A 21,011-nucleotide genomic window follows, 5' to 3' on the forward strand; every position below is an offset into this window, starting at 1 on the left:
ATATACTTTATGGTATTACAAACCACAGTGCCTTAAAGGAGAAAGAAAAAGAGAAAAGAGACAGTCATAGAAGTAGGGATGGGAGGGAAACTGGGGATGTTGGTGAAAGGAAGTGGACACTTGGGAAGGGATTGGTGTTGGAGCATTGTAGGCTTGAAAATTATGAATAGCTTTGTTACTTAATAATTTATGGTGATTCAATAAATTTTAAAAAAATGAATTCATCAAGAGTGAGATGGCTTGGGCAAAAGCTAAACAAGGTTTTTAAAGAAAAATAATACAGTGTTCTACTGACACAGTGAAGTCCCCCCAAAGTCTGTCTGGAATTAATGGGGGAAGCTTTTTCTAGTCTATTTCTGGGCTACTGTAGGTGGGAAGTTTTTGCTTTCGAGAGGTTACCTAGTCTTGGGAAGGGGTGACAGTTGACAGATGTCTAGTCAATTCCGGGAAGGAAGTAATTTGTTTATGAAATATTCTGAGCCAGTCACATGAAAAAGATCAGAGATGTCTAAAATAGTTTGGGTAAATGATAAAATGTTCTGAGCCAATCATGTAACAATAGTAGAATGTACATAAAATACTTCAAGCATATCTTGGGAAGAGGGTCAGTTGTAGGAATTGAGTGTCAGGTATACAGGATGGAGGTTTTAGGTGCACAGGTTGGAGATCTGCAAGGTCCATAGACTATTTTGTGGACCCAGATTCACAAGGTTTGGGTGGCTCAGTTAGTTCTAAGAAGTCGGGTGCAGCTAATTATCTTAGCAAGGATGGATGGTCTCAGCCTGTCAGGCCTTTGAAAAAGGGACATAAACTAGGCATCTTTTGGGGAAGCTTCTGCTAGACTATTTCAGTTTCACTAATATGACTTCCTTCAGATAATTATAGCTTGATACATTAGAAAAATGATACTTGACTATATATCTTTAAGATACAAACAGAAGCAAACTAATCAAGTTAGAAGTAACTTAAGATGAAACCAATGGTGGTTTTTATAAACAAATTGTAAATGTTTGTAACTTTAACAGCCCATACAGGTTTAAGTAACTTCCCATTCCTGTGATGAAGTATAGTTCCGTTTGATCTTATTACTTATTTAAAATAACTTTTTATATGCTTGGTCTTTCCAAAATCTTCAAGATTTCTTTTTTTTTTTACCGTACACATCGCGTTGATTTTCATGAAATTCCAGTTGGTATTAAATCTTTAAAAGATAAACAGGTGCTACATTAACTCCACCTGAATGGATGATTGCCAGTTTGTTTTGATAATAATTTGTTTTGATCATGACAGACATGACCAGCTGACCCGTTCAGGCGTGTGCCGGCCTTTTCTTTCTTTCCCTGGCCCCCAGTGTTTTTGGGCGCGTACATGTTTTCGTTTAGTTCTGATTTTTCTTGTGAAAAGAATTCCACTCCAGTAAAGGCACAAGGTCCGCCCCAAAGTCAGTACGCAGGAGTGAGAGAAAAGGGGTGTGCTCCTGCACTGCAGCGTGATCCACGGGCCCCTAAGGTTTCGCTAACCCTCTCTGCTGGGTGCTGACGAGCAGCAGAGTGGACCTGAAGAGAGATGCTTGTCGGGTGGGGAATGGTGGGCGGCCCAATCCTTTCTGAACAGCTCTGCAGCCGCCCGGATGGATTCAGGGGAGGAGGAAGAGGAAGAGGATGCGGCTTGGTGTCATTCATGCTGTGATTGCCTGACCCAGAATGAAGACACAATCCGGCGCGCAGACACACGGCCACCAAGACGCACGCTCACCGGTCGTGCTTCCCCCTTGCACTGTGGTGGCCTGTGCGAGACAAGGCACAAGCTGCACACACACACACACACACACACACACACACACACACACACACACACACACACACGTGCACAGACACACGCGCGCGCACTCAGAGGCCTGTGTGGCCTCGATGCAAGCGGTGGCCTGGCGCGGGTGCCCTTCCCGCGGGGGGGGAGGGGAGGTGCGCGGGCGCATCAGCTGTTGCGGGGGCGGCCGGGGCCCTGTCCGCTCCCCCCCGCGGCCCCACGCGCCCAGGGCTGGAGTCCTCGAGCGTTTTTTTGTTTTTGAAGGAGGAAAAGCGTGTCGGAGCCCGACCCGCCCGCCCCGTGCCGCAGGCCCCGCCCGCCCCGCGCCAGCCGCGCTCCGACCCGCGGACGCGCCGAGCGCACGGCGGGAGCTGGGGGGCCGCGGGGGGCGCGGGGGCCGCCGCGCCCCGACCATGACCGCGCCGCGCCGCGGGGTTACAGGTTGGTCACGGCTCGGCCCGAGAGCAGGGCTGGGGCCGGGGCGGGGGGCGGCCTCGGGCAGGTGCGGGAGGATGCGGGAGGATGCTGGGGGCGGCCGACAAGCGCTTGGGCTAGACGCTGCAGGCCCGGTGGGGTGGGGGGGCTCCCGCGCGGCAACGGGGCGCAATCGGGGACCGAGGGTGGCCTGCCGCCCCCCACCTCGCATCCCGGCCTGCAGATGCCCCGCGCTGCGCCCCCGGGGGAGGGGGAAGCTGGCCTGCGTGGGCAGCCTGGGCGGGGTGGCCTCCTGGCCAGCAGCGCGGGGTCCTGTCCAAACTGCGCGCTGGGTGGTCCCCGGGGCACGTGAGGGAGGCCCGGCTGGCCCAGAGCCCTGAAAGGCTGCTGAGGGTTGTTGGGTTGGGCATCGGGGTCGGGGATCCCCGGATAACTCCAAGCAGTGGACCTGATGCAGGATCTAAGGCTCCATCTGCCCATTTTCAGGCCTCACGGTGAAGGAAAGGCGTTTAGCCTGCCAACGGGGGCTGCGGGCCCAGGGCCAGGCCTGGGAGGTCCGAGTCTCTGGAGTCTCTGCATGTCCACGTCGTGTGCTCATGTTTGCGCCGCTTACACCGGGTGGTCAGGTTGTTGGCGTGCCCTCGGTGTGTGGTCACGTTGTTTGTGTGTGCCCACATGTTGTGGACACTTTGTTTCCGTGGTCCCGCTGGCCAGGTCTGGATTCCGCCGTTGCCCAGACGCGATGGGCAGTAACGTCCAGGCGCTACCGGGTGCAGGCCCGGCTTGAAGGAGACTGTCTGCGGTGGTGGGAAACTAACAGGTGGCTATTAGGAGGCAGGTTTATTTTATATTTTTCTGATTTTTTTTTTATTACTAACAACCGTGACTTTATTTGAAATTAAGTCACCCCTTGGGATGTCTGTGATATTTGCAGCGGTAGACAGCCAGGAGGAATGACTTTGGCATTTAGGGATTAAGCCTCAACAGTCTTGGTACAAACACCGCAGATTCTCATGCCTCTATAACAACCAAAACAGAAGTGTGTTTCTTAATCGCTTGGTGCTGGTCCTGCACTTCTCTCCATGTCAAGTTTCCATTCTTCTGCAGTGCGTTTGGAACCAGCAGTCGTTAAAAGTCGGAATGAAGAAAACACAAATCAGACTTGGGAGAGAAATTTGCAAGGGAACAGGCTTCTTGGCCCCTTTTATTTGTTGTATAAGATTTTGGCAGACATGGTGGACTATGGTTCCTACTTTCTACCAAAAGTGGAACTAAGGCACATTTTATACAATGGTGGGAACACCATTATCTTGTGTTTGCCACAGAGATATTCAGGAAAATACGACAACTTTCCAAAGAAACACTGATACTTAAGCAGGTCTAATTAAGTGGATGTTTTAAAGATTGAAGGACTTATTAGTATTTTCTTCTTCTCTGGATATGATGTTTCTTTGGAATGTGTTTTTCTGTGATTCTTCTCTCTTTTCTACATTGTGTGTGTGTGTGTGTGTGTGTGTGTGTTAAGGTTTACACATTTATTGGGCACATGGGTCTGGACTTGCTTTATCATTTATCTATGATGCTAATAACATAAATTTAGGGTTTTCATGACTACGTAGATTTGTCCTAAGAGGAGTGAATTTTGAGTTTATGAAGAAACAAAGAACCACATTGACCCTAAACAGTGTATCTTCCTAGAAGTCAGTCATTGTTCTAGGAGCTGGGGTTCAGTTGGGGAGAAGAGATAAACCCCAACAAACACTCTGAATCCATTTGAAGAGACAAATATACCTAGTGGATAGGTATTTTAGTTTTCTGGTTTGGTCTGGAGACCTAGAACTTAAGGGAATTATGAATCTCTCACCCAGCGTGGCACCACCATCTCGGAACCTCACTTACATTTTGTGCTTATCAGTTTATTTATTTATTTATTTGTTTTTGTGGGGTGAGAGGTGTTCTGAGCCATACCCAGCAGTGCTCAGGGCTTACTCCTAGCTCAGTGCTCAGCCCAGGGGACAGTATGTGGTGCTGGGCTCTAGCTCTAAAGGATTGGCTTCAAGTCAGGCATATAATCCTGTCCCATCTCTCCACGCTGATTGTTATCAGTCTAATTAATGCGAGGACCCAAGCGAGGACTTTTACCCCTTATGCTTTTGTGTGTAGGCATTACATTTTTAAACTAAAATTTTAATTTAAATTCTTTTAAATGTATTAATTGAATTTTAAAGTAAGAAGATGTAATAGAAATAAGAGACAAAATAGAAAAATGAAAATAAAGGATAAAAAAGAAATATACATTTTTACTTTTAACAACTCAACACAAATGATTGTAATACTATTTATTGCTATAGTCTTTTGAATAGCATACTTTATGTACTGAAAGTCATGATATTGCATAGTTCATACTCTTTTTTCCATTTAATTTTTAACAAAAGTACATTTTTATGTTTTTATATACTTTTCTTAACTAAAATGTGTAAATAGCTATATAACATAGCGCAAAACATAATCCCTGACTCTAGAGTCACTATAATGGAATATTTGCTATTTTCAGTTTTATATCACAGTATAGCATACTCATAGCTTTAGTATAGGTATTTATTTATATCTGGTGTTCTTATGAGGAATTCAAATCAGTTGTATTCGTGACAAATGAAGTATTTAAATCATTACGGGTATAGATTTCCTAAGATAATTTTGACTAAGAAGCCTATGTGCTTTCTGGGTTAAATTTCTTTCCTAGTATTTGTGTCTTACTGTCCACTTTGATATGAATATACAAAGATTAAATGATAGCTTGGAATTAATGATTTTCTACTCTAGCAAGTTTTTTAACAAAGTCAGATGAAATCCATCTATTAGTTATACCTCTTAGTAGAAAACCAATGTAGGAATGTCTTGAAAGTGTTAATCTGAGGATGGCAAAAGTAAGGTCTTTCAGGGGAAAATCATTTTAAGTTCATGAAGTTTTTTCATTTTACTTTGCTGTTTGGATTTTAAATGATTGAGATTGATCTTCAATTATGGGGCAAGATAGTGAGATTGATCAGAAAGTTTCTGTAGTGAAAACCCCATGCCCCATGGTACAGAATGGTTGGTTCCTAGAACCAGAAAATGCTGAGCCAGAATGACGGACCAGCTGAGGTTCAGGTGACAGTCCTCTCCTTGAGATTTGTCCAAAGTTCAGGCAGTAGAGCACGTCCACCCTGAGTATGAGGTAAGGCCAAAGCAATAGCAGACAGCAGGTCTGGCAGAATGACTTGACTTCTGCAACGTTTCCACCAGAGCATATGCCAGGTGCAGCCACTAGAACTAAAGGTATTCATGGGACAGGCCCTGAGTCCCTCTGTCCAGAGCAGGGACAGCAGAGGGCCAGGGAGGCAGCCCGAGAACTAGGGGAGTCACTGAAGCTGATGTTGACTGGAGTTGGAAGTTATTGATGAAAGCAAGAGTGAGATTGATCAGAGAGAGGTGTTTGTGTGGTGGTGGGCGGGAGTCTTCAATTATGTGGAGAGAGAGATTGATCTCCAATTGGAGAGAGAGAAAGAGAGAGAGATTGATCTTTAATTATGGGAAGAGAGAGATTGTGAGATTGATGATCAATTAGAGAGAGAGAGACAGAGAGAGAGGAGTGAGATTGATCTCCAATTGTTTGGGTGAGGGCCGAGATTAAACTCCAAAAAATGGAGGGAGTGAGAGAAGAGAAAAGAAGACTGGGGCCAAGATGACAGGAATGGAAGAGAGAGCACAGACACTTGAAACTAATGCCCTTTTGCTGAGGAGCTAAGAGCAAATGGAGCACATGTCATGTTACTGATGAAATAAGATCCTTCTCTCCCTATGAAAAGCTATTAAAAATGTACCAAAACATGTACACAATGTTTATTATGGACCACATGTTTTTATGGTTATCATGAACCATAAAAACTAGCAAAGGATTAGGGACAATCAGGTGAACACTTTGGTTTTTTTTTTAAATTCAAAATAAATGAGAGGTTTTAGAAGTGATTAAAGGGTAAAGGGATCCCAAATTAATAAAGTTATAATTACTAGATTTCTCCATATACTATTTACTATAGCACTATGATGGGTACAGCCCAAAGTATTCCTGTAAGTGTTTATTTGGAGAGTCATTGCCCATAGATGCAATTTCTCTTCAAAGTTTTCTGTATCACCAGTGGGCTCAGATACCATCATTTCAGCCTAGGAAATCAAGAAAGCCAGCAAGCCAGAGTCTAGAGGAAAAGAAAAATGATCCTGTTTTCAAACATGAATGGATTCATTATAAAACAGGAAGGCTTTTGATCTGATAGAAAAACTAAAGGCCATGCACCACAGCATCTGCTTTAAAGTGGCTCCTCCTCACTCATCTGTGGCATGAATCCACTGCCCAGAACTAAGATGGGGGTGCAGAGTGAGGGGTGATAAGTGGGGGTTCAGGGATGTGTCGGAGAAACTGGATAGGAGATTGAAGGCTGAGTGCCGGGATACTCAGGGACTCAGGATGGATATGGAGTGGAGGAGGGGAGAAATTTACTTGGAAAACAGTATTCCAAATTTGGCAAGGGGGAATGGTGGAGAAACCCATCCTAGGCTTTAGGACATAGTGAGCATGGTTAATGTTATTTCTACATAAATCAATACTTCTTATTTTTCAGTGAGGTTTCTCTAAACTAAATCTCCAGCTCTAGTTTTTTTTTCTGGCAGTTCTCTTTTTGTATTATGAGATTCATAGAAGATCAGCTTCACGTATTTCTAGAGCAGGAGTGGATTAAAAAAAATACTTTTTTCCCCCCATAAAGTACAAATTATGAAAGTCTGTGTCAGACAAGATACAAGTCAGTGATGGCTTAAAATACTGTGAATCTATGTCACCAAAATTGCCTGGGGTTAAAAACATCCCAGATAATGTGAACCAGGAATGAGACACTTTTAAGTGTAGAGAGTTGTTTAACTGCCACTGCCAGGACCTTAGGCACAAAGATTGAGCTCACTGTAGATAAGAGATTTATTTATTAGATAAAAGCAAAACTTTTGAGTTTGAAAGCAAGTCCCCTTGCAATGGCCTTCCCATTGTCCTCAGCCCAAAATACTTTATAGAGAAAAAAGAAAGCTTGGGAGGCCCACAATAACTTTCTATTTTTTATTAACTGAAAAAAAAGTGGAAGAGGGGCCAGAGGTACAGAACATAGAACAGTGGGAAGGACATTTGCTTTGCATGCAGCCTACCTGGGTTCAATCTCCAGCATCCCATCTGGTCCCCCAAGCACCACCAGGAGTGATTCCTGAGTGCAGAGCCAGGAGTAACCCCTAAACTTCGCTGGGTGTAACCAAAGAAGCCAAAAAAAATGGAAGTGGTGGCTGAAAAGAGTGTATAGCAGGTCAGACACTTGCAGCCGATCTGGGTTTGATCCCCAGCATCACATATGGACTCCTGAGCACTGCCAGGAGTTATCCCTGAGAACAGAGGCAGGAGTAATACTGAAGCACTAAAATGTGTGGACCAAAACACCAAAAATCAAAATCAGCAACAATAATGAAAATGAAAGGCCTTTATAGAGCCATCTCAAAGCTCTGGTCTATATCTCTGTCTTCCAGAGTAGAAGGTACCACTAGTAGTCTTAGGGGGTTGGTGTTCAAGGAGGGTGGTCATAGCCTCAAGTGCAACTGGGGGACATTTTCTGTGTATTCCTTAAAGAAGATAGGTTTCCAGGGATGGGGCTGCTGGGTGAGGGACAGTTTTGTTTTGTTTTGTTTTTTTCTGAAAAGAAGGAACTGGGCCAAATAAGTCTGAGAACCTCTGCTATAAAGTTATGGTAGAAAAGACAGGGAAACTCCACATTTCTAGTGATTTTTCCCAAAGTAAAAATAAATCTATACTTGCATATCACTCATATTTCATATAAATAGTTCTCTTTTAAGAAAATGATCATGTTCCATCAGAAGAACTGGAGACTAGAACATACCGTGCAGACATCAGTTACAAATCAACTTTGGTCTCAGATTTCTATTTTGCCTGTGTTTTCTTGAACTTGTCTGTCTTGCATTTTCTTTTGTCCATCAACTAGTCTGGGCAATGAACTCTAAGCTTTGTAGGCAGATGTCCAGATGCTCTTCTGAGCTTATCTTCACTTTACTTACAGCTCGTTTAGTTTCACACTGTACAACATGCAGGAATCACTAGGGCAGAGTTTTTCAAAAACCGTTTCCAGAAAAATACTTGGAAGGTTCTTATCAAGTCTGTTAGGGAGTGTTGAAAGGATGTGTTGAAAGGCACACCTGTGTTCAGTGCCACACTTAGGACAATAGCCAAGACATAGAGACAACCCAAATGCCCAGCTACGGGTGAGCAGATCAAAAAGTTGTGATACACACACGCACAACAGAATACACTCTGAGAAAGGGCAAAATTATGCCAGTGAATGGATGTGGATGGAACTAGAGGATACAATGCTGAACAAAGTCAGAAGGAAAGGGATGGACACAGAATAATCTTTCTCCTATGTGAGATACACGGCAAGGTAGCAACAGCAGACCAGGGCAAGGGAATGGGAAAACTGGTCCACAAAACTGAGTTGGTGATGGAGGTACAGTAGGACTTGAAAGACATTGTGATTCTTGGAACACTGGTGGTGCTGGACTTATGTGCGTGGGAAACTATCATGAATAGTTTTGGGAATCACTTGTCTTGCATATGGCCACTGGCCATCTAGTTGAATCCCTTGTGAGCATCCCAGTTCAATCCCTGGCACTATACACATATGCAGAAAGACCACCCTGAGTGAATCACATGCAAAACTAGTATTTTATTTTATTTACCTTTGATTCACCTATGGGCTCATATTACAAAATTAGACACCCACGACTTAAATAAATCCTCTTGCTGAGTCTTCACAATGTTTTCGTGAGAGTAACATTTGTTAAAACTAAATGCCTGTCTTTGAAAGGTTGGGTGATGGAAGTTTCTATCACAGATGGAGGAGGGGGTGGCCCCCAAGAGCCCACTCTGAGAATAAGACACTTGGCTTTCTTTCAGACTCACATGTGTAGCCCTTGGTGATGCAACTCTGATATTCTCCTCGTACAATTTCCCGACACCCACTCTGCACCCAGAATAGTGCCTACAATTATCCATCTTCAGCTTGGAATGAGTAACAAGGGTTTGCTCCATGGCCAGACTGCATTTGCTCAGACGATGCTCAGCCTGGGTCCCAGTGCTCCAGAACCTGGCAATTCTGGCTTCACAGATATGGATGCATTCCCTCCTCTGTTCTTAGCCAGTTTGGCATTTACCACAGTGGTGGCCAAAAGGATGTTGGGGAATCAGGGTCTAGCCTGAATTTCTGTGCCATATGCCAGAGTTATTAAAGGTCAAAGAAAACCCAGTTAGGAAAACAAAAAGGAATAGAACCGCATCCTTGGTGATGTAGTGACATCACTGCAAGATGTTTACAGAAAGGGCCAGGAAAAGCACTAGGTGTTACTTTCCTTTGGAAGAGGAGACAAAGCATACCATCCTTTCCTAAGTTTCCATCTGTTTGTTGAAATAAGGGGAAGAAGAGCACATCCAGGACCAGAGAGGAACGTGGGTCTGTTTGGCTTCCTCTGTTCAGTGGCTCATCTAGCTCTGGAGTGTGGCTTCCATGGTCCTTTGGAGGCAGGAACAGTTGCTATGGCAGGTTTACATATTGATTTAATGAGGACTGAAACATAGATGCATCACCAGAAGTGATCCCTGAGCACAGAGCCAGGAGTAAGCCTGGAGCACAGTGGGTGTGGCCCCCAAACCAAACCAAACATAACACAGATGCAATAGCTGAGGGCCAGGGTGGAGAATGTGGGGAGAAAGGAAGAAAGGGGGAGAAAGAGAGAGACAGAGACAGAGAAACAGAGAGAGACTCTGAGCTGTTGTGACCCTAAGGATCTTAGGCTCAGTCTTTTTGTCTCAGGGGCTGAGTTCTGCTGTGTCCTTGGGCCAGACCAAAGACTCAGGACACCGTAGGAGAAAACAGCTTAACACAATGCTGGACTTTCCTTCAAGAAAAGCTTGTTTCCAATTACACTCAAGACTAAGATGCATGTGGCCCTTTAAAGCCTGGAAGTGTGGGTTCTTAGGGTTCTTAGGGGGCCAGAGGGAGACTTGCTCCAAGGATTGACATGCAACCTGGGTCCTGTGCAGCTCCACTGCTGAGACCTGGAGAAGCAAGAACATCAACACTTCAACTTCCATTATCCAGTAAAGAGGGTTCTGAGTAGGGCCTTGGTGAAGACACAGCCATGGAAGGGCCCCGTTGGAAGGTAGAGACATAGACTACCATGGGGAGGGCATTAGAAAGGATGCTGGCGCCAGCCCTTATCTCCTCCACACCTACCTGGGCCTCCCCTAGGACCAAGGGGAGAATTGGGGAGATAATCTAGGCAAAATACGGATAAAGGAGGGTATGCCACAGCCCTCAGCAGGCGCAGGCCATAATGAGGTGGAGCTTTAGGTTTCACTGCTCTCCCTGTGTTACAGGAATGACAAATTAAATTCGTCTCTGTGGCCAAACCACTACCATGAGAGAGTTCTTGCAGAGAGAACGTAAGAGTCAAACTCTGCATTGTCCCCGACTCCCACTCTTAGGGAGACACTCTGGGTTCGAAACAGACTTTGTGACTTGGACAAGTTTGTCTACAACTTCTGTGATGGGGATAATGGCTTCAGAGAGGTGGCAGGGACACAGAACAGCATCCACTGGGGAGCCAGCTTTCAACTAATGTTTCCTCTCATTTCTGAACATTTTTGAAAAATTGAATCACCGAGAATTCTGAACTTCTTCATGATTGAGTTTCGGGCACGCAGTGTTCCAACAGCAGTCCTCTCGCTGGTGTTCACAAATGGACAAATGGACTTCTATCCACAAATGTCCTTAATACCTCCCATCCCCAGCCTACCTTATGGCAGGCAAGATTTTTTTCTTTTTTCTGTTTTCCCCGTTTTTTCCCTTTCATGCACAGTGGCTTACGTTCTTACATTTTTTAAGTGAAAAAATAAAAGAATGTACACCCAGTGATGCTCAGGGTTTATTCCAGTTTCTGCATTCAAAAATTACTCCTGGCAATGCTCAAGGGACCATAGGGAATGTCGGGGCATATGGGATGCTGGGCATTGAATCTGGTTGGCCGGGTGGAAGGCAAGGGCCTTATGCACTGTACTATAGCTCTGGTTCCTGTTGTTCTTGGTTTTCTTTATATAACTGGAGCTTTATACTTAAGTGTTCTTAAGGTGCCCTAGAGTACAACTGAGGATGTGTGTAAATATGCATGTAGTAAAATGCTAAGAAACTCCTGTGTGAATATAGTTGTCAGTGTGATGTCGGTGGACCCCACAGGTAGCTCATGTGAGTTGGGAGGAAAGAAAGATGGTCACCTTCTCCCACTCCACTTCTGTCACCTGGGATGGTTTTTGTCTCTTCTTGCAGGAAAGAATTTCAGGAGTAGACAAGCAGTGAAGTAAGTAGATTTTATTTGGAGGTTTTGAAGGGAAGAAGGAATAGAAAGTGGGAGATAGTGGAGAGTAACAGGCTCAAGAGAGAACAAGGGCTTCTCTAAGGGTAGAGAGAGCCCCTACACACACCCAAGCATTAGACATGAAAGCATAAAAATACACATCTCTAGAGGGGAGATGCAGGCGACACATGTACTCGGGCTACACATACACTCAGGCACCACATGTGCTCGGCCACATGAGCATAAGCAGCACATGGGCTCTGGCAGTATATGTACACCCTGCCTTTGTATAAGGTGGCTTTTATATAGGTTTTCCAACTTGCTCCCACATCAGGCCTCCACCCAGATAAGAGTCCATTAATAATGATAAAGATAGCAATAGCAATGGTTGGAATATTGTAATCATCAAATACAATATTTGGTAACATCAAATCCATTGTATTTCTAAATACGAGGTAGTGCCTTTCTCAACTGCATAGTTACAAGTATGTGTTTGTAGGTGTTGGTGCCATAGTATAGCAGGTAGGGCATTTGCCTTGCATGACGCTTCTGCAGGTTCAGTCTTCAGCACACTGTATGGTCCTCAAACAAAGCCAGGAGTAATTCCTGAGTGCAGAGCCATGAATAACCCCTGAGTACTGCTGGGTGTGGCCCCAAACCAGAAAGGAAGGAAGGAAGGAAGGAAGGAAGGAAGGAAGGAAGGAAGGAAGGGAGGGAGGGAGGAAGGAAGGGGAGGAAGGAAGGAAGGAAGGAAGGAGGGAGGGAGGGAGGGAAGGAAGGAAGGAAGGAAGGAAGGAAGGAAGGAAGGAGGAAGGAAGGAAGGGGAAGAAGGACGTAAGGAAGGAAGGAAGGAAGGAAGGAAGGAAGGAAGGGAGGGAGGGAGGGAGGGAGGGAGGGAGGGAGGGAAAAGAAGAAAGAAAGAAAGAAAGAAAGAGAGAGAGAGAGAGAGAGAAAGAAAGAAAGAAAGAAAGAAAGAAAGAAAGAAAGAAAGAAAGGAAGGAGGGAGGCAGGATTTCAGCTTAGGAGACAAGAGAGAAAATGATGGCCACAGATGGTTGATGCTGTCTTGTAGCTGGGATTATCTGTGCCTTCATATTTATTGACATAGATTTTCAAATGCAGGGAAAAGCCAGCTAAGAAAATAGCATTTAAGTAAAGTAAAGTAAAGTAAAGGCCCCCCCGTTGATCATCGATTTGCTCGAGCGGGCCCAGTAACGTCTCCATTGGAGACTTTGTTGTTACTGTGTCTGGCATATCGAATACGTCACGGGGAGCTTGCCAGGCTCTGCCGTGCGGGCGAGATGCTCTCGGTAGCTTGCCGGGCTCTCCGAGAGGGGCAGAGGAATCGAACTCGGGTCAGCCATGTTGGCTGCGTGCAAGGCAAATGCCCTACCGCTGTGCTATCGCTCCACTTAAAAAAGAACTACATGCATGGGGGAAAAAACCCATTTTTTAAAAAAAAATTTTTTAATTTTTTAATTTTTTTTATTTTTGCAAAGCCCTACACACAATCTTTTGGGTTCTTTCTGATTTTTCTTGTTTATTCTACATTTTTTTAAATTTTTTTATGTAGGAGTACCTCTATTCAGCCACTGATTAGTTGATTGAATTGGGCATGAGCTCCACCTTACTTTTTAAAATTTTAAAAAGTTGAGAGCAGTTACAAAGCTTTCGGGTTTAAGTTTTGCTCATACAATGAAACACCTTTACCTTCACCAGTGCCCATTATCCACCACCCAAAACCCCAATATGCCCCCATCCCACACCCTTCCCCTACCTGTGGGGCAGATGATTTCCACATTACTCTCTCTCTCTACTTTGATTACATTCAATATTTTGACACCAGATCCACCATTATTATTTGGGATTTTACCCCAACACTCAGATCTGCTGAAAAGGCAACAGTAGACAATTTGTTTTCTATTGCTGGTTATGAATAACGTATGCTGTCATGTGGCTGCAGTAGTGGCCATGCGATTTTGAAATTTTGAAATTTTAACAATTAAATCTGGAGGGATTTTTGCCAAAACCTGCTGGGTTCCGAGATTTGTTCCTGAGTCTCTTGGATCATGGCCATTAAGCAGCTTGAACAGGAGCCAGAAAGGTCGTTGGTGGGCCACGACTTGGGGTCTCATTGATGGGGAGGAAAGGACCGGCTCTAGTTCCATCCCATGAGGCCCCACGTGTCTTGTCACTGTGGGCCCAAACCTGACTGTTCAATGGCCTCTGGCGAATGGTGGCCACTAAGCTGCCAAGGGGAAGCAGGTGGAGGGACAGCACCCTTTCCCTCCTGGGGTGGCCTGGCAACAGTAACCTACTGCAGGGACCCAACACATTTCTGCCAAAAGCCGCTGGGTTTCAAGATTTATTTCAGAGTCTCTGGGATCATGGCCATTAGGCAGCTTGATCAGGAGCCAAAGAGGCCATTTGTGGGCGATGACTTGGGTCTTGTTGGGACGGGGAAGAAAGGGCCGGCTCCATCCCCATCCCGTGAGGTCCCACTTGTCTCGTCACTGTGGGCCCAAACCTGACTGTCCAGTGGCCTCTGGAGGATGGCAGCCACCTGGCTGCCAGGGGGAACAGGCCAAAGCATGAAACCTATTCCCACCTGGGGTGGCCCAGCACTGGTAACCTACTGCAGGGATTAGACGCATTTCTACCAAAAGCCACTAGGTTATGCTATTTATTTCTGAGTCTCTGGGATCATTGCCGTTAATCAGCTTGATCAGGAGCCAGAGAGGCCATTCGTGGGCAGTGACTCGGAATCTCGTTGGGATGGAGAGAAAAGGGCCGGCTCCACCCCCATCCCATGAGGCCCCATGTGTCTTGTCACTGCAGGCCCAAACCTGACTATCCAATGGCCTCTGGCAGATGGCGGCCACCAAGATGGAGGCCCCGCATGTCACTGTGGGCCAAAACCTGACTGTACAGTAGCCTCTGGAGGATGGCAGCCGTTGGACCACCAGGAAGAGCAGGCAGAGGGACATCACCTTTTCCCCCTGGGGTCACCCGGTGACAGTAACCTATTGCGGGGTCCGGATGCATTTCTGCCAAAAGCCGCTGGGTTTCAAGATTTGTTTCTGAGTCTCTGGGATCTGTTAAGCAGATCTGTTAAGATCCCCTTGATCAGGAGCCAGAGAGGCTGTTCGTGGGCGGCAACTCAGGGTCTCGTTGGGATGGGGAGGAGAGGACCGGCTTCACCCCCATCCCATGAGGCCCCACATGTCTTGTCACTGTGGGCCCAAATCTGACTGTCCAGTGGCCTCTGGAGCATGGCGATCACTGGGTCGCCAGGGGGAACAGGCCAAGGCATGAAACCTATTCCCACCTGGGTTGGCCCAACATCTGTAACTTACTGCAGGGACTGGACGCATTTCTGCCAAAAGCCGTTGGGTTTCGAGATTTGTTTCTGAGTCTCTGGGATCATGGCTGTTATAGCAGTTCGATCAGGAACCAGAGAGTCGATGCCTCCAATTATATAGCTGAGCCGGAGGTGGTTTGTGGGTGTGTCTCCCACATACCTAACTTTTGGCCGTTTACTTTCTTGGTAAAGTTTGCCCCAAGTTTTTGGGATCTGGCCAAAGGCACAGCAGCAATTTTGGAGTATCTGAACGTCTGAAGGTACCATCAGGCTGCTGATGCACCGTTTCATAGGTACAGATTGACCTGCTGGCGGTACCATACCCCCATTTTTTTAATTTTTAGCATAAAATGCTAAACAAAATCAACTCCATGTGTTCTTTAACAAGTCCCACTTGCTCTGGGACATTTTTCTCATGAGCACATGTGATGACTGCACCCATACAATGACGAGTCCCTAATGGGAATCCCACAAATACTTTGCAAAAACATGTGTTTAGCATGTTTAATGTTTAGCAGTGTCATTAGGATGGCATGTATTCAATTTATATTAATTTTCCCCTATTTCTCCTATAATCAACAATATAACTTATGCAGTAAGCAAACAGAAACATGATACTTTTCTTCTTTTTAAGGTTTAAGTATCAGTGGTGGTGGGAAGATGGAAGGCACCTGTCCTCTCGGGTACAGAGACAGGTTGCTTGCTAGTCGGCTTCCTGGCAGCTCTTGCTCAGGATGCTGACAGAGAACCAGGGAGGCAGTGTGATGTGTGATGATAAGGAAACCAAGAGAGGGAGGTCAAAGGACTCGCATGTAATGGCCAGAGGTTCTGCTTTGTTTCATCAGTTGCTCTGCTGTTACGTTCAGTGCTGTCTTCTGTCTCAAGGACATGAGCGATCCACAAATCCTGGGTAGGAGGAGATCGTATATTTTGTTCAACACTAAACCACATCCTGGACCATGATTGTTCCATGAAATGCCTTTCAATGTAGTGTAAGCATGTTCCAAGCATGGATGAATGAGACACCTCTGTGGACCTTTCCCAAAGACAAGACAGGAAGGTCATGTTTGGGGCAAGAAGTCAGAGTATAAATAGTGAATCTATTGTCTTCATTTCATTCCTCCATATTTATGAGTTCTAGGGAGACTGCTGAGTGGATAGCAGAGTTGATGAATATATAGCAGAGTGAATCAATGGTATAAAAGGTCTGTGCTAGTAGCAGTTAGCCCCAAAAATCCCTAATGTGCACCAGGCTCTAGGAAGCAAGATGATTTGAAAGGAGCCTTGTATGTGCCTGACTCGAGGACCAGAGAGGAGACACCACCCATGGAAGGTTTGACAAAAAAGGCATGTTGGGGGCAGAGTGATAGTACAGCAGGTAGGGCATATGCCTTCCAAGTGGCATAACTGGATTGGATACCTGGCACCCCATATGGTTTCCCAACGTACTTCTAGGAGTGATTTCTGAGTGCAGATCCAGGACTAAGTCCTGAGCACTGCTGAGTGTGGGTCAAGCCCCCCCCCCCCCCCCCCACACACAATGGTATCTATGTGTATGGTCCTGCTCATCATGCGTTGGGACCTTACATGCAGGGTAGCAGGATGAAAAAGAAACAGGTGGCTGTGGGAACCAGGACAGTCTGTGTGATGAAGGTACAGACATGGTCTCCATGAAGGAGAAGTAGCACAGATGTGTGACTCTGAGTCGCTGGATCCTGCAGATGGTGATGAAAACAAAGGCTAGATGCTCCTTACAGGGGTGAAGGAGAGAGAAAGGCACATGGATTAGGAGATCAAGGATACTCTTAATTTAGCAGGTGGAACACTCCAAAGCATGTTACTACAAACCCAAAAGACTCAAAAAGACTCACTAGAAGATACAACCCAGTCTATTGCAAATACCTCCCCAACGAAGTAAAAGATGAGTTTTAATTTTATCAAGCAAGAGTTAAAAGGATCAAAAGTGGTGAAAACACAGTCACAGGGCAGAGCAGTTGTGAAGTGGGTAGGGCGCTTGCCTTGCATATGGCCAACCCGCATTTGACCCCCAGCATATGTGGCCCCACCAGCACTACCAGGAGTAAGCCTCAGCACAGTTGGGTGTAGCTCAGAAACAACACCAACAATAATAACAAAAAATATATAATCACAGAATACGAATGGGAATTCCAAGCATTGAAAAAAGAGTGATGCAAAGATATTTTCTCTTTAAGTTACCAGTAGCTGTTTCCAAGCAAAGATTTGTCAGTGAATGGGTAGTAATAGTGCAGATTCTCCCTCACGACTACAGAAATAACAACCAATTTTAATACATGGGGAAGGGCACCAGAAGATAAGTTCTACAGATTGGTGTATTGACTCACGAGGAACATTTCTGTAACCATAAAAAGATAATATTGGGTTTTAAATACACAACAGTGATAAGGCTAAGGTACATAGAAGCAACATCCTATTAACATATTAAGCTTACCTAGGAAACCTAAATATCCCTGGTGGCCTTTATCAGGGGAATTATAGTTGGGCTATACTCAGTTCTGTTGATATAATGGGAGTGGCTGATGGTGTCAAACATTTTTCTCTGCATAAATGAAAATCACTGCCTCAAGTGAATTTTGGATTCTTTGTGTGATCATAATTTGCTTTATTTTACTGCTTGAATTCTTTTTTTTCTTTTTTTTGGGGGGGTCACACCCAGTGATGCTCAGGGGCCACTCCTGGCTCTGCACTCAGGAATTTCTCCTAGTGGTATTCAGGGGACCATATGGGATGCTGGGAATTGAACCCAGGTCAGTCGCATGTAAGGCAAACGCCCTACCCGCTGTGCTATTGCTCCAGACCCCAGACTGCTTAAATTCTTTACATAATATTGGTAGCATTTAATGATACTGTGTAACCTACACTAAATATTATTTTAAATAAGATATGTTTGGAAGAATTCTTCTTTGAATATTTTGACAAGTCTGAGGGAAAAAAGGTTTAAATTATTTTCTGGAGGTTTGATAAAATTCACTGGTAAAGCCTTTTGGTTCAGGACTTTTTTGGGAAAGTTTCTCAATTACTGTTTGATTTTGCAAGCTTATAATGGAACAAGTCAGATTTTTCTGTTTATACTTGATCCAGTCAGGTTAATTTGTATTTATTTTAAAATGTGTTCCTTTTTTGCACTGGTGGAGAGATGGGTACTCAATCATTGTATAACTGAAACCCAAGCACAAAAATTTGTAAGTCTACAACTGTACCTCATGGTGTTTCACTGTGGATCACGGATCACAGACCTCCCGTTGTTCATCGTTTTGCTCAAGCAGGCCCAGTAACGTCTCCGTCATGAGACTTGTTGTTACTGTGTTTGGCATATCGAATACCTCACGGGTAGCTTGCCAGGCTCTGCCGTGCGGGCAAGATACTCTTGGTAGCTTGCCGGGCTCTCCGAGAGGGGCGGAGGAATCGAACTCGGGTCGGCCATGTTGGCTGCTTGTAAGGCAAACGCCCTACCACTGTGCTATCAGCCCTTGGTGTTTCACTAATAAAAATTTTTAAAAAAAAGTGTTCCTTTTTTTTCTAGTTTATCAACTGTTGTCATAGATCTGTTCTTGATAGCCTATTTCATATAGCATCAATGTAATTTTTCTTTTATATTCTGTCCATTAGTTTTCTTCTCTTTATAAGTGTAGTTTATTGATCTTATAAATCTTTTCAAAATAATAGCTCTTGCTCTCATTCATCTTTGTATTGTTTATTTGGCTTCTGTTTTATTTCTCCACTCTGATTTTTTATTACTTCCTTCCTTGCTTTAACATTGGTTTTATTAGTTGTTCTTTTTTTTTTTTTCAGTTGTCTTAGCTGTAAGATGAAATTGTTTGTTTGGGAATTTCCTTCTTTTTTTTATGAAGTCTGTATTGCTCTAAACTTCCGTCCTCAACCACTTTGGCTGCACCCTGGGTTCTGACATCTCCTGTTTCCATTTTCATTTGTCTCCAGGTATTTTTTAATTTCAGCTGTAGTTTCTGCAACCGCTGATTGGATACTGAGAAGTTAGAATCACACGCTTGAGGGATTCTGACATTCTTTTTGTTGATGAGTTCTAATTTGTTCTCCTTCTTATATTATGATCAGATATAGCAATAGTGTGAGGGCGAAACTGACGCCATGACAAGCTGCAGCTGACATTAAGTCTCAGCTAGGCCTCAGTTTCTATTTCCCCAAAGCAAGACTTGCAGTTTCTGGTAAACTCCCAGTTGAGACCGAGATAAGGAATTGGGCAGTTGGGTCTGGCCGGTCCTGAAAGGTCACTGTACCCTCTTTAGAAACTGTTGCTAATCATTGCCTAATTGCTGACCACCATTATAATAGGGCCCAAAACAGACCAGTATATAAATTGCTTTTTAACTCTGAACCCTATATAAACTGTTTGTGATTTTGAGTTGGGGTCCTTTTCAAGACTACACTGCATTGGATGAGACTTTGAACCCGAGCTCGGGCTAGCGCTTGCTCGCCTAGTAATAAAGTTCCTTGCTTTTGTATTATCATGTGTGGACTTGGTCTCTCCACAATTGGGGATCTCAAACTTGGGCACAACAGTACCAAATCATACTTGATCTTATTTGAAGCTTCTAAGGTTGACTAATATTTGTTTTGTATCCCAGCATATGGTCTGTTCTGGAAGCCTTTCTGCATGTTAATTGTTGAGTTTTAGTGTATGTGTAGATTATTAACCTTGTCCCATCAGAGTGTGGACAGAGAGCTTTCCGGGACACTATGGTTTGTTGATGCTTTTCCTGGAGGAAAGATGGGGCATGCATGAGTAAAGGCATGTAGATTCCAGTTCCAATTTGTGGGTTTGGGGTCTGACACTCACAAGTAGTTCTCATGACCCTGCTGGGTGTCCTACAGTGCAGGTCAGCTCCTGCACTACCAACCCAGAGATAGTATCTGGGCCTTCAAATGAAAGACTGCCCCTCCCCTTGGCTGCCAATCACTTGTGCCCTTGACTGACTAGATGCAGGCTGAGGGGTCCAGTCACGCTCTCCCTGGACACCAGACACCAATGCAAGGCCAGCTTGTCTCCTATGCTCTGGCTAGTTGGCTATAAAACAGATGTTTTCAGGATCTTCTTGGGATTCCATTAGTTTGCTGGAAGTGGCTGCTAGAACTCAGAGGAACATTTCATTTGCTGGATCACTGGGTTTAAGAAGATAGAATTCAAGAAGAGTCAAAGGGAAGTGTATGTTGGGGGGGGGGGGAATGGTCCCCCATGCTCATTCCAGGTCAGCCTCTCAGATCAGTCCAGGGTTTCACCCACCAAAGCTCTCAGAGTCTGTCCTTTTGCTTTTAGTTTTTCTTGGAGGCGTCATCACATGTGTGTGACTGATGAGATCATTGGTCATCAGTGATTAATTCAACCTCTGTCCTTTCTCTATGTCCCAGTCTGGGGATATCAGAGATGGAGCTAACAGTTCTGAACCTCTCATTGCTGAGTGGTTCTCCCAGCATTGAGTGTCCATCATTAGGCGGGGTCCAGTTTTTCCTTTATTTTGTTTTATTTTATTTTGCTTTTTGGGTCACACCCAGCAATGCACAGGGATTACTCCTGGCTCTGCACTCAGAAATTACCTCTGGCGGTGCTTAGGGGACCATATGGGATGCTGGGAATCGAACCGGGGTCAGCTGCATGCAAGGCAAATGCCCTACCTGCTGTGCTATAGATCCAGTCCCCCAGTTGTCCCTTTAACAGAACAAGAGACGCTTTAATAGGTCCTATTAGTTAGGCATTCCAAGGGTTTTAGGAACTTTGTATTGAAAACTGAGTTGGAAAGAAACTATATATTTCTTATTCTGAATTATCACATTGCAGTAATAGCAATCCTTCATAATATTATTAATGTTTGAGTAAGTCCAATGGAGTCAACATGCACTTCATAAA

At 44.8% G+C, this 21,011-nt stretch overlaps 1 protein-coding gene across 2 annotated transcripts in view; it reads left to right on the forward strand.

Annotated features, from left to right (window-relative positions):
* The first annotated feature begins 2,120 nt into the window (after positions 1-2,120).
* NALCN (sodium leak channel, non-selective) overlaps positions 2,121-21,011 on the forward strand; it is a 353,058-nt gene continuing 334,167 nt past the window's right edge. For both annotated transcript variants that reach the window (XM_056109424.1, XM_056109431.1), the window contains exon 1: positions 2,121-2,247. The gene's annotated coding sequence lies outside the window, so the exon portion shown is untranslated. The remainder of the gene's footprint in view (positions 2,248-21,011) is intronic.

The sequence above is a fragment of the Sorex fumeus genome, unplaced genomic scaffold (assembly GCF_029834395.1).
Source record: "Sorex fumeus unplaced genomic scaffold, SorFum_2.1 ptg000008l, whole genome shotgun sequence".
In the NCBI taxonomy this organism is placed as follows: domain Eukaryota; kingdom Metazoa; phylum Chordata; class Mammalia; order Eulipotyphla; family Soricidae; genus Sorex; species Sorex fumeus.